The sequence below is a fragment of the Enoplosus armatus genome, chromosome 11 (assembly GCF_043641665.1).
Source record: "Enoplosus armatus isolate fEnoArm2 chromosome 11, fEnoArm2.hap1, whole genome shotgun sequence".
Lineage (NCBI taxonomy): Eukaryota > Metazoa > Chordata > Actinopteri > Centrarchiformes > Enoplosidae > Enoplosus > Enoplosus armatus.
The window spans coordinates 12,366,741-12,379,440 of NC_092190.1; positions in this window are offsets into that span (position 1 = coordinate 12,366,741).

The following is a 12,700-nucleotide window of genomic DNA, read 5'->3' on the forward strand; positions in this document are numbered from 1 at the left end:
AACAAGAGTGATGATGTCCTCTACAAGTGGAAAAGCTGCACTCCCAAGACAAAGCACTTTTTTTATAATACCAGATGAAACCAAATCATGTCCTGTGATTCTGCTCTCAGCTCCTTCTAGATTAAAACCACACAGTGCTCTCCATGAGCATGTTTTCACCTCACATGCTGTAGCTGTAGTAAACCAGCCATTAATTGTTATACTTGGCTCTCAGAGGACGCTGGACAATGCTGCAAATGTTTTCATGCAACAGCTCACAAGCCAGAGGGGAGGTCACTGCCTCCTTCACACTGAGATAACATTTCCTTATCAGCTCTCTGTTGAAATGAAGTGTTTGATGTTTGTGTGCTGTAGAAAGGTGGTGGCAGTAAATCAAGTGTGCAGTGAAAGTTGCAGTAACTTATTCTTTATTAACCTCTCATTTGAACACACTAATGATGGCGCTCTGACAACAGGAAGCGGCGCACAGGCCAGAGCGTCGGATTCCTGTTGCGTTGCAGTATTTCTGTGCGTCTTCAAAGACCAAACGAGAGAGGAAACAGCTGCATCGACTCTAGCAGGGAGCAATACAACAAAATCTAACTTCACCAATGCCTTCGACTCGCATTTTCCTCCTCTCACGTTGAACCGAGCCCGATGTGGTCCAGCTCTGTGCAGGCTGAGCAACTCACAACTTGGTAGTGAAAGGACACAGTTGTTCCTGAGAGCTCATAACAAGACAAGACAAATTAAGGAAAGGTTAAGAGACACTGGTTGAGGCACAGAGGTCCACTCACTTAAAGTGATGCATTGCAAAATTGCTTTCCTATCGGGTGGAACATTTATTTTGTGTGATGGGTGTAGGCTGACTGTGTCAGCAAACAGGATTGGGCTTTGTGTGTAGGTGTTACCTGTGTTTCAAGATTATTTTTCTTGCTGGAAGTTTTAATGGTTGTTCATTGCAAACTTGTGAAGTGGCTCGAGCATTATCATGAGCCCATAAATGACATAAAGGACACACATACCTTGTTTCATCAGAGACCTGGGACCATAAGCTATAATGCTTTCATCTTATTCAATAAACCCTTGAATGGGTTTTTTAAGGTGTGCAGGTAGCAGCTAACAGCAGTGATGTGTTCTCTTGTTTAACCTCATTTTGTGCTTTCTTTTATAGCAACTGAAAATGTTTTTGCCAAGTGATCAGTCAGATATTTCAGAAGCAGAATGGGAGTATTACTGTGACAATACTAGCTCAGAGGTCATGAGCTTGACTGCTGCACACAGTGAACATACAGTAACCACGTTGCAATGACCACAAAACAATACCTGTTATTTGTGAATACTCAGCTGGTATATTTGTGTTTGATAAGTGCTAGTCTTTAAGCAGTTACAGTAGCGTATGTGTAAGTCGTACAATATGTTTACAAGCATAGAATATAATAGGCCACATTGACAGTCATGACATTTTTTTGTCGTCTATAAAAGACAATTAAATAAATGGAAAAAACTTGTTTTGGGGGGGTTATTAAAGTTAATACTGTTAAGTTTAATCTATATTAAATAAGTAATAGCTCTGTAGGAAGGTTTGGCAAAACACCCATGCATTTAAGTTTTAATGTAATATGATATTACATTGGTAATTAAGCATAAATATTATGGATTGAGTTTATTTGGAAATAGTTATGTCTAGTGCTGCAAAAACAAATGAATGTGTATGTATTTTCCCCATACTTCACTTGTTGTAAAGACTGATACACATATTTATTTATTTATTCTATTTGTAAGCGGCCATGTACAATATTAACATGAATGTTAATACTTGATTAAATTAGCTTAACGCATATTTTCATCTGCAGTCATTTGGAAGGTCACAATCAAATCATATGCAAAGTGACAGAACGACCCTTAACATTATACAAAGTTACACACAGTAGTACATCACACACACACACCCTGTCTGCAACAAGTGTATGTTAGACAAATTAAAAGGTAGGATATTTGTATACAATGAAAAACCAATAAAATGCAGAGTCAGTGGATAGGTTTTAGCAGACTTTTCAATTTGGCTTTAAAGCTACTGACAGAAAATCATTAGCTTACTTTACTTTGGACCCATGTTCCACTGTAACTCCCACAGCATTACAAAATGCTGCAGACTGACCTGCTTCTGTCTCAGTGATCCCATGCAAATGTGGCTGATCAGCGGCTGGGTGTGAAGTGACCAATGCTGTGCCAGAGAGATAAGCCAGAGCTGGAAGTCAGGCCTGTCCAGTTGGCCAGGTCACAACTTCTTAGTCAGACACACAGCAAATGGCACACTGTCTGTCTCACGTTACCACTGTCAGTCAGGGGGCCGAGGAGCTTTTCACCAACACCAACGCCAATTTCTGTGGGGCTCCACACACACACACACACACACACACACACACACACATACACACACAGAAACAGCATGCAGGAAGTACCTCATCACCACACTGTTTCTATTTCCCAGCGTTGCAGCCAAGAGCTGGAACGACCACAACGTTTTCCCTCCTGAATTAACTCATTGTTGATAATGAATAAAATATCTCTCTCCCTGTCCATATCTCTTAACCATACACACACACACACACACACACACACACACACACACAGAGAAGCAAATTGATTGTTGTATAAAACCATTACCACTACCATATAGGGGTTGTTTGTCTGATTTTGTTGAATCCTGTCTGCTATGAAGTTTCTTCTTCACTTACACATGTATATTCAAGTTATATAACAAACCATAAAACTGATAAATCAAACAGTTGTACAGCCAGTTTCTGTAAGCTGCCTCTTTCCCCAACATAAACCACAATATGTCACCAATACGTAGGTTCAGAGCTGAAAGGCCCGCCAAGGTTTTTAGTAGCCTTGTAAATATCAAAGCCTGCTTGTAAAGTTTCATAAAGTGCTGAAATCTCTAACAGGTAATTTCTTTTACTGTCAGTCTGCAAAAAATTACAAAGCTGTTGATGTGAAATCCTGTGCAGATTGACAAGTCATCTTATTACACGTTCAAAGAGTTTAACTGTGAGGCTGTGGTTCTTGCACTGGCTGCCTGGTGGTGTGTTGGCGGAGGTGGGGGCTCATGTCAGTGTGGACTCTGACACAGTGAGTTACCACTAGAGGGCAAAGCAGCTCCAAAAATCTCTCAAGACTCATGCCTCCCTCAGTTGTTTGTGACTGCTGAGATGTTGGAGATGAAAAAAGACTATGTTTGGCAGATCATCCATTCACTTGGGTGTAAATTACTAATTACAACATGTAACATATAACACATAAATCCTCAATAAAATGAATGTCTGTTACAGGGACAAGCCAATGCATTTCCCTCAATGAGACCATTACATCAAAGTAGCCTGATGGTTCATTTTTTGGAGGAATAATCCCTTTTCTTTATTATATATGGCTGCCTGTTTGTAATACATCCTGCTGTTGCATAGGTCACAGGTCAGTGCACTCTCTTGCTTTTTAGTTCTTTATCTTTGTTGCAGTCGCAGCACAGATGAAGTTGAATGAAAACAGGATTGTGGACCTATAAATAAGACAACATATATCCTTCATAGACACAGAAGGCGCTGAGATGTATTGTATTAAGTGCTTCCTGTCATGGAGGGATGTGGCATGGCTGGATATGAAGCTGGATGCACTGGTCTGCAGCTGCTCCCCTTGGCTGTGCTGTGCTCCACAGAGAGCCCAGCTCTGCTCCTGTGAGTCTGGGCCTCAGGCCCCACAGCCACCTGGGCCACAGGGAGAAGGAATGCGCTGACTTAATGATGTACCGTAAATCAGTCGAGCCACACAGCGATCCCGGCACTGCCATTGGACGGTACCCTGCCTCTGAAAGCCCGGCCCACTCTGAACTCGAGCCCCCTACAAAAGGCATGTGGAAACATAGTATGTGGATCCACTCACAATCAGTTTGCATGGGGACATGTTCTGCACTGCTACGCTCGCGGTTGTTCCACTTCTCCAGTCACCTCTGCAGAGGTCGAGGAGGTCTCAGCGAGGCAAGACAGAGAGCAGCAGGGTTGAAACTGAGTGCAAGGAGCTCTACCCCCTAAAGGCTGATGGGAAACTAGTTGGGGGCACGGAGGGGCTGAGCACTGAGGCAGACTGCCATAAGTGATTGCAGCTGCTGCCGAGGCCTTGAAGTTGGCTACAATAACATCCAGCCAAGTCAGGCAGATGACAAGGTGTGAGGGAGCCTGTTTGTTTTAATCCTGCTGTAGGTGCCAATTCAAACTGCGACACTGCAGGTAAATACAACAGAGGTGCAGTCCAGTGTATTCTGATAGAGTTAGTGATCCAAGATTATAGTGTTTTTTATCATATTCATTCATAGTCTCTGGACGAGTTCATGTTCTCATAAAAGGTTTCATTCAAAATTAGGAGCCTTTACTGTTATTCTGGAGGAATCTGGGGCAAAATTTATATTTTATTTGCAACAACCGTAAATATACACAAATCATTGGTGCTATATCATTTCAGCTGTTGCACATGCATAACATTTTATATTCAATATCGTGTGTCACGCTTTTCTTTTGTATTATTCTATATTTTTATGTGTACAAAATTATGAATTTGTCACTCTGACGGCACAAACTTTATAGATGATGCATCTCATGAGGAGTTATTTCAATTCGCTGTGCAGAGCTCCTGTTTCTTCTTCTCAGGCAGCCTATTCTCCATCAGGTCCAACTGAATGGAGGCATTCACAGCGCAGTATTGCTGCTGCAGCAGAGAGGTTGGTGGTGAAAGATGCTTCATTTTTCTCCCCAGGACTAACTTCTCCATGCAGTGTGGGACAGGACTAATGACAGTCATGTTAATGATGTTGACACTCCCACCAGCGCCAGCCAGCGTACAGTAATGAGGGGAAGTAAATAGCAGGTAGCTGACAACACGACTGCTTCCGCTGCCACACAACTAATGATCCCTTTCACACCCTCTGAACATACTTTGTAAAGATGACAGCACACAGTTTAGGAGGGTAAATCCTGCCTTTCTTACACCTTCACTCTACCTGTCAGTGGAGAATACCTCTGTTAAAACATGATACACCATCACATCTACATCTGTATTGTCCTCCTACAGTAGCGATCCCAAAGGGGAAAAGAGGATCTTACAAACTGATCTGCAGCTATGTGGAGGCCTGATCTTTCATTGGGGATTAGCCCTGCTTATCCTGCAAAGCCCAGTGAGTAGAGCATGGCATTAACACTGCAGGGTGACAGATTGTATTACTGCTGTACCACCCCTGGTTAAAGACGCACCTCTATGATCTCATAAGGGACCCCGGAATCATGAGGAGCTTTGTATAAAATGTAGTGTTGAACGTTGCCAAAACTTCAAACCAGCTGACAATTTGTATGCATATTATGTTAAAGCATGCAACATCTGCTGCCCAGTGTGTCACTGAACTTGATAGCATCACACATCTGTGTCTGGATCACCCCTCCAGATCATGTACAGTAAGATATCAGTCTGCTGAGTGGAAAAATTTAACAAAGCACAAGTAAGCTGATACTGTGGAGGAAAAAAAAGAGAGAGGAAAGAAAAATGAGTGGTGTAAGTCTTTTTGGTTTACCTGCTGCGTTCCTCTCATATGTGAGGGTATGTGTCTGTGTGACCCCACTCTGAACTCCAAAGTGAAAAATTCATTCACCTCAGGAGCGTCTGTACAGCATGTGAAGATTGATGCGTGTGGCAGAACACATGAGTAATGATGTCAACAGTCATCTCGGCAGTGGCAGCCATTATTATCATCTCTAGCATGAAATGACACGGGGCCTAATCTGATCCCTAAACAACCTATCACAGCAAACCCAGAGCACTCTGCCGTGCTCTGGGCTCGCAGAAAATAATTTACATACTGGAATCAGTGGGACTGTGAGATCCTCACTATTAATGGCTTCCTCGAACGAAAATGATCTCCATGTTACAGCCGCATATCTCATGTACAGGACATGGTAGATGTTCTGCCTAGCAGCATGTGATATCTCATGTGATGAGCATCAACCCCATTTGCCAGTGGTCGTGCCTGAAGCCACACAGAATAGGAAAAAGCATGAATCTGCCCCAGCAGCTGAGGCCCTTTAACACTCACAATAAGCAGACATCATGGATCACTGTGTAAAAACACAGTGGGCCTCATTCTTTCAAATGTAAGTAGATCAATTCAGATTTTTTATTCATTTGACGCCATGTAATTTAAATAATTTAATCTGATTATTTCTTTCAATTAATATTAGCTATTGTAATACATGCTTAATATGTGTTTCTTACAGGTTGACCCAGTGAAATATTTTCTGAACCTCATGCTCACATCGTGACCAGGTTTGTTTTTTTTGGTTTGTGTGTTTTTGTCTGACTGAGACAGACAGACTTACTGTGGTGGGGGGGTGGGGGGGGGGGGTTCCATCAACACGGTGTCTATGGAGGCACAAGGACTCTCTGACCCTCCTGTGAACTTTCAGGGGGGTTGCAGAGGCCACCGGAGAGGCCAGAGGTCAGCATTCATGCTCATCACAAACAATGCACTGCTTTGCCCATAGCACAGAGAGAAGACAGGCTGTTCATATGAGCCAGAATGTAATTACACAAAACGTGCTTTCATGACATTTCTTTTTTAGTCTCACATTTCCCCAAAAAGAAACTAATTTACAGTTTATTTAGTCTTCTTCCTACAGATGTTGGAATAGGTATTTTATAGTGTATGTAGTACACATAAATATAAATACCTCAATAACTATATTTATTTTATGCATACAACATACACTATAGATAATTGTCCCAACTTCACTGTTTGACTCACAATACTACCTCAATAAGGCCTGCAGAAGTTGCACCACTAGACTCACAATCTCTGCACATACTGTATGTATCTGCATAATGCACAATTTATATATATTAGATAATATTAGATTCAACTTTATTGTCATTGCACACAGTAAGTATCATATATATAACAAATATACAGAATGAACAATAAACAGGGGGCAGTTTTAGTAGTAATGCATGTAACTGTGGTATGTACAAAATAAACAAAGCAATCTACAAAATGTACAGTAGCAACAAATGCATGCAGGTATGTAATGTATATAATAGCTTTTGAATGTTATTTCCTCAATTTCTGAGTAAATCATTTAAAAAAAAATTCTATATCGTTTCTCTGCTTCTTTAGACTGTAATGTGTGAATTTATCCTCTGGGGATCAATAACCTTAAACCTTAAACCTTTAACCTTAAAAATGTCTGGATGGACTGGAGCATCAGATGTGTTTAATGTTTATTGAAGTGCTTGAAAACACCTTTACATTATTCATTTAAATCAGCTGTTCACTTTTTTTTGTCTTGAATATATGTTCTTCTATATGACATTTGTATGAAACAGACCTTATATCTTGTTTGTGTGTGTATGAAAAAGTATTTTACTATTGTTAATTCTTCAAAGAAGAAAGAAATCTAACATATCAGCAGAGGTGTTCTCCATCTTTTACACATTAGAGCATACCTTGCAATCCCTGTGCAAAGACCGATAAATCACTGCATGGTCATGTAAATGTTAAAGAGTGATCCAAACATAGCATGTGCTGGTGGGTGGTAAATTGTTATGTCAGCACAGAGCTTTGCTTAGAAAGGAGTGCAGAAATGTCCATTTTGCCCTTGTGGCAACATGTGCACCTGCTCTGCAGTCGCCAGCTCTGAAATGTGAGGGATCTGCAGCCTCAGACGAACAGGGAGAGGAACATCAGGCTCATCGTCATGTCTGCTGCCTTGCTGAGGAGTGGGCTGACAATGAAGAGACAGACGGACGCCAAAGGGATGTGTCTGTTGCGGAACGATAGGAGTGACTAGCTCAGCTTTGCATGGCCCAGTCATATGTCCCCCCTGTGTCCCCCCGAGGCCCTGCGAAATGCTGAGCAGCAGGAAACCAGCACACCAGAACAGACAGGCCCAGCGGTGCACCCACTCCACAACAACACAACAACACATCCCACCATCGCAGCCGCTCCTGACATAAGCACATATGAACATCTGCACATACAAGCACATAGGAACACTTCTCGGCTGTTTGCTGCAGTAAAAAAAACATAATTCAAATAGTTTAGCTGTGAATTAACTCAACTGCATTTCTCAAAAAAGAAATTGAAAAGAGGCTTCCAGTTATTTGCTGGCGTTTTCATCCAATTGCGGTAATCAGCATTTAAACACATTTCCCATAATATGTATTAAAAGCAGCTCAGGCTTGCATTCCTCCCTTGAACCACAAGGGGGTAAAGCTCCCCACACTAGATGGCTGCTGATGTATGCAGCAGGTCTAAATGCAACTAACCCTGATCCCCCGGACCAGACCTCCCTCTGCTTTGTTATCCACCGGTCTAAATGAACCAGTCCACCTCCGCTAGATTATCATGATGTAACGCTCTCCTAATTGGATTCTCCGCAGAGTAAGGACTTGTTATTGTAATGCGTTATCTATCCTCTAGATTTCTTCTGCAGCATCTGGGAGATGTTGTCATTCCAATGATAAACACCATTTTCACTTGAGCCTTTATTACTAGACACCGTGTGCGAGAAATGGAGATAAATGAGCGCGTATCCCCGAGCTCTGATATGCTACTATAAGCTTTCACCTCCTGTACACCCCGACACTCTGCCAGCGGCCTCGCCTCCACATGGGAGATGCACCAGCTAACAAATGACCAGCAGGATTACACACTTTGAGCAGGAGGGAAAATTGTTTTGTAACCACACATTGAGGAAACACTCTTCAAGAAAAATACATTTGCTGTTTGACTGTTTGGCCTTCCTTATCCTTATCTAAACCGTGGATAGATTGCTGAGTGAAACTACTCACTGTCCATGAGCAGCATGTTTCTTTACTCATATATTATAATATGGTTGTGCGCTCACACTGGTTTGGCTCCATGACATATGTAGGAAAGAGGATATTCATCTTGAAGTCCAGTAATATGATGAACTAATGCTCCCTCGGCTTTTTAGGAGCTACATTTTTGAGCGGACATTGATGCAGTGCAGGAGATATGAGGAAACAGTGAAACATAAAGGGACCCTGTGTGACCTTCAGTGTGAGTGATTGTATTTGAATAAGCTTCACATCTGTTTTTGTAGGCTGGAATGTCAGAATAACATTCGCTAATGTCCTGGTGTGACTCCTGACCCAGTGCCCTCCTGACTCAAAACTCTCATGCAGACGTTTGACAGCAGCATACTATAGGAAACCACCTTACTGCATGCAAAAATGACTGTCCACTGCCACAATGAAAATAATCTTTTCACATCGCAAGTCATATCGGAATCTAATAAGAGCAGCAATTTTTGGCCCACCTTAACCCGGTGGTGAACTCTATAGTTAATACGCAGCGGTTATTATTTTACCATCAATCAGCAGCGAGGCAGGCAGGGTGCTCTCTCACCTCACAGCACTGCCTTGCAATCTAATTGTGCCCGAGCTTCATCTGTTTCCAGAACAATCAATTCCTCCTCTAGCTTGATGCAGGCAGCCGTGCCCTGGACCGCTACACAGCCTTTAATATGAGCTCCATCGTCCAGGCCTCCTAACCAGAGAGCCAGGAGGCAGCTTTGTTGGCCTGACGGGGGCCCTGTCTCCAAACCTGTGTTCCATCATGGTTTTTTTTGTGGTATCTCTCCTGACAGGTCGAGTATCTCCGTGTAGCTTTGAAAATCAAGATGTGGCGAGAAATGTGATGAGACCCTTGAGGAAGTGGCCGAACTTTTGAACCCGGCGTGTGGGGACAGTCGGGGCTACACAGACAATATTAAGTGGCCTACTGCCTCAGAGCTGTCACTAATGGGGTAAACATTGACATACGAGCACAGTCTCAAACAGCCATTCATCTGAGCAACTTCGCTAACCTTGAGAGGAAGCAACAACCTCCTGTATGTGACAATCCAAAACAAATAGAGAATATAGAGTATTTTCATAAACACATCTCCAAGAGGAATCACGCTTGACTAAGATGCATGGACCCTGAAACCACATACTGTGTTCCTCTTACCAAGCTGCTCTGTAAAAGTTATAAGTGTATTATGATATTGTATTTATTACATTACAATAAGTGCACACCTGTCTAATAAGGAACTCATTTGTATTTCAATAACAAACTTTTCCCTCCTGTTTTTTTATGGATGTGCTTGTCAAGAGAAAGGTTTATATTCATTTATTTTGCTAATTCATGCGAGAATCTCACTATAATGACACGAGATGTAATGAAGTAACCCTGTGATGTGTATCAGAACCCTAAAATGTCCCCTTTGGGTTTTCAGCTCACACAGTGTGGCAAACTTATTTGTTATACGTGTGTCATTGCTAAAGATGAAGACATATGGCTCTTTTAAAGCTGCTAACAATACCAATCAATAATCATGAATGTCTCAGTATTGTCATATTTCATAAATCAGCTCCATTGTTTCGGGATGACAGTGATCATTCTCTACAGAACCGCAGAATGAATGCATGCAAATAATCCTCATCTTGATCACAACCATGTGAATTTACCACGCTGACATCTATTATTTTATGAGGTCTAACAGTCCTGTGGATCTGTATCTAAGATTTAAGGACCTGCAGACTTTACATGCTAAAATAATCCTTTACTACATGTGACAGCAACAGCAAAGAGGCTCACACTGAGATTCAGGCACATTTCAGATTTACTTGCATGTTAGAAACATTTTCGACCTGTTCTGCTCATCTATTTAGTCCCTTATGGTTAATCTAACACCAATCCAACATCCCATAAGTGTTTTTTTTTTATTCAGGCTACTTAGACCAACTTGTCTGCATGTCGAGGAGTTACTATTTAGCAGTAGATTTATGTTTAAGAGCACAGCAGGATAACCTGCTTGGCAAACTGTGCTGGTTCCCAGCCAAAGCTATCTGTAACACACACTTTGAATCAGAGGGGCAGGCTGAGCGGGAAAACAAGCCACTGATGTTGTCACAAAGCATGTATCTTTTTTAGTCTAAATGAAGGAAATGCTCACATGGACATAAACTGGCCCCCTGCGCTGCATGAAAGGCAGGGCTTCCTCTCAAATACAGTAGGTGATGATGGACAAAAAGTTTAAATGAATAGGCCTGTCACAAACACGCAACACCTCACGGACACATTCATACACCAAAAATAACAGAGAGGCTCTTCCTCGTGCTGCCACACAAAGCACAATTGAGAGCGATGTGTGCTGCAGTCAGGCAAAGGTTGAAGTACGTGGGAAAAAGCACAGGCACATAACCGCCGAGAGGCATTCAGCAGGAGGAACTATCAGTCACTGGACATTTCGCAGGGCTGTGACAGATCAGCTAAAAATGACAATCTAATAGCAGGGATGACATTTTGTTGAAAAACGTGATGACAGAATGATCCCATGTCTCTGTAACTGTAGCTGCTGCCTGGCCAGGAGTCGGCCATTATTCTCTTCTTAGCCACTGTCTGTCTTGGTGGTCACTGTAAGCGCTGCTTGTAATGGGCTACGATGAGTTTGTATGACTTATGATAGGATCTCCCATGTCAGCCCATGTCATGCAAATATTTATGTCAAGTAGGAGCACTTGAGTATGCGAGCACATGCTCTGATAGATGTGAATTCCCTGTTGACGCTGGAATGATAGAACGTTTCTGAGGCAGCGGCCTACTTCCTCTCCCGCTCCCCAGGCCTGGCCACCAGCACTGTGCCAGGGCACTGCCCCCTCTTCCTCTGAGAGATCCTGTGATTGAGAGCGCTGAACATGGTGTTTACTTTGGCCGCACCTCAGAGAGAAGCAAATGGAGGGAGAGAGAGAGAGAGAGAGAGAGAGAGAGAGAGAGAGAGAGCTGAGGGCAGAAAAAGACAGATAAAAGACAAGGGAAGAGAGGAGCAGGCAGACAGCAACAATCTCAGTTGTCTCTGTGCTTATTTATGTGCCCAAAAACATTTACAGACATGATGTGATATAATGGCATCAAACACAGTGTTGGTTTGTGGGATTGTATGAGTCAGCTCTATTTGCTCACTGTTGTAAGCAGCATTTAAAGGGAGTAATTTGAAGTGTGAGAGCTGATAAATACTAGTTGTGTCCCCCCATTGTGAGGGAGCGGTCTAAGTGGTGAACTCTCTCTTTCATCCCCTTCCATTGCCTGTGGCTTTCTCAAGCGTCAACATTCTTCCACTTATCTTTATAGCCATTAGCGCTGTCAGCCTCCCTGCATCTCTGCTCAGGCTCACTGTGAAGCCCTCGACCGAAATTCCATGAATATCCGTTGACAAGCGGTATGCCTTAAAACGTAAGTTGCAAAACAAATTGAGTTATTTGTGTTTCTCGAGGAGTAAACAATGAAGAACATGATCTGGAGAGAAGGAGTGTGGTGGCCTTTGGTTACACCTCTGGTCTGGTGGCGAACACACGCTTACAAATAGTATACAGCCTGAGCTAGAGTGTAAAGTAAAGTGGCCTCTCAGTGTCTCACAGAGGGCAAGTGGGAGGTGATGGTGCTGGGAGGTTCCTTCAGTGTGATGATACATGTGATAACTGACTCCGCTGGGTGATATTATAGCTCTCACTGTCATCTAAACATGGAAGAGGTGCCAGTTTTTAGGTATATCTAGCTAAAATTAATAGTCTAATAAGATCATATGAGATCAAGCATATCTACTACTGATTACATTAA